Source organism: Triticum dicoccoides, chromosome 4B, assembly GCF_002162155.2.
Source record: "Triticum dicoccoides isolate Atlit2015 ecotype Zavitan chromosome 4B, WEW_v2.0, whole genome shotgun sequence".
NCBI lineage: Eukaryota > Viridiplantae > Streptophyta > Magnoliopsida > Poales > Poaceae > Triticum > Triticum dicoccoides.
Genome location: NC_041387.1, coordinates 629,559,405 through 629,561,458, shown reverse-complemented (window position 1 = coordinate 629,561,458; position 2,054 = coordinate 629,559,405).

The window sequence follows — 2,054 nt, the reverse complement described above, 5'->3', positions numbered from 1 at the left end:
GCAATGTCTTGTCAGTTTCGAGCTGGTGTTCCCACCATCCTTCTTCAATATCATGATGCACGTCCTAGTTCATCTAGTCGATGAGATTGTCATTTTGGGCCCCGTATTTCTACACAATATGTACCCCTTTGAGAGGTTCATGGGAGTCCTAAAGAAATATGTCCGTAACCGCGCTAGGCCAGAAGGAAGCATATCCAAGGGCCATCAAACAAAGGATGTCATCGGGTTTTGTGTTGACTTCATTCCTGGCCTTAAGAAGACAGGTGTCCCTAAATCACGGTATGAGGGGAGAATGACTGGAAAAGGCACGCTTGGAAGGGACTCAATAATATGCAGGGACGGATATTCTTGGTCTCAAGCACACTACACAGTTCTACAGAACTCTACCTTGGTGACCCCGTATGTTGATGAACACAAGAGCAGTCTGCGCTCCAAACACCCGGAGTAGTGCGACGGCTGGATTACATGTGAACACATCAGGACTTTCAGCAGTTGGTTGGAAACATGTCTCAGAGGTGAAAACACTGTTTGTGATGAGCTGTACTTGTTGTCCAGGGGACCATCTTTGACTGTTATGATTTGGAAAGGATACGAGATAAATGGGAATACATTTTACACGATTGACCAAGATCAAAAGAGCACCAACCAAAACAGCGGTGTCCGCTTTGATGCAACAACCGAGAGGGGAAAGGACACGTATTATGGTTACATAGTGGACATATAGGAACTTGACTACAGACATGATTTTAAGGTTCCTTTGTTTAAGTGCAAATGGGTCAATCTGTCAGGAGGCGGGGTACAGGTAGACCCACAGTACGGAATGACAACAGTGGATCTGAAAAATCTTGGGTACACTGACGAACCATTCGTCCTAGCCAATGATGTGGCACAGGTTATCTATGTGAAGGACATGTCTACCAGACCGAGAAAAAGAAAAGACAAGGAATCGAATACATCATACGATGAGCCAAAGCGCCACATAGTTCTTTCAGGAAAAAGGGACATCATGGGAGTGGAGGGCAAGACAGACATGTCTGAAGATTATGAAAAGTTTCATGAAATTCCTCCCTTCAAAGTCAAGGCTGACCCCAACATCCTGATAGACGATGAAGATTATCCATGGTTACGGCGCAATAAGCAAGTGACACAAGCGAAGAAAAAGTGAAGACTTTCTCCCACAACTATTATGATGATACCATGCCAACTTTGTAACAGACGAGTATGATACCATTGTCCGTTTTGTACATGCACATGCTATGTGGGTGAAATTATGATACCATGCCAACTTTCAACTTTTTCAGAGTTCATTTGAAATGCTTTAATGTCTTATGGTTCAGCTCTCGTAATACCATTAATCCCGGTTCGCTCCTTGTCAACTATGTTCTCACCAAGAACACTCTCAAGAGGGCAGCCACGTGGGCCATTGGTCCCGGTTCGTCTGGACCTTTTGGTCCCGGTTCCACGCACGAACCAGGACCAATGCGCCTCGCCCCTGGCCCATGACCATTAGTCCCGGGTTGGTCCTCGTTGCGCTCAGAGTTTAGTCCCACCTCGCCAACCGAATGGCGCTCACACCGGTTTATAAGCTCGTCCCTCTCTGCCTTGTTGAGCTCCACTCAAAGTGAAAATAGATGCCCCTATACAAGGAATTTGACCTAAATTCATAGTGATTTTCTCTGAAATTCATGGAAATTTATTATGAATTTAGGTTGAATTTTCTCTATAGGCGCATCTATGTTCATTTTTTAGTAAAGTTAATCACAAACTTGTGATTCACACAAATTTCAAAGAATTCAAATTTTAACTATTCAAATTTGAAAACTAATGGCACTAACAGAAAGTTTATAATTTTTCTAAAACTAATGGCACTAACAGAAAGTTTATAATTCTGCTGACCTAAAAGCAAAAAGAATTAAAAAATAAAGCAAAAAACAAAAGAAAATAAATAATACAGAAAACAATAAAAAAACTGGAAACAAAATAAAAATTGCAACAATAAGTATTTTGTTGTAAGTAGAAACAAAATAAAATAAATAAAGCAACAAAGAAAACAA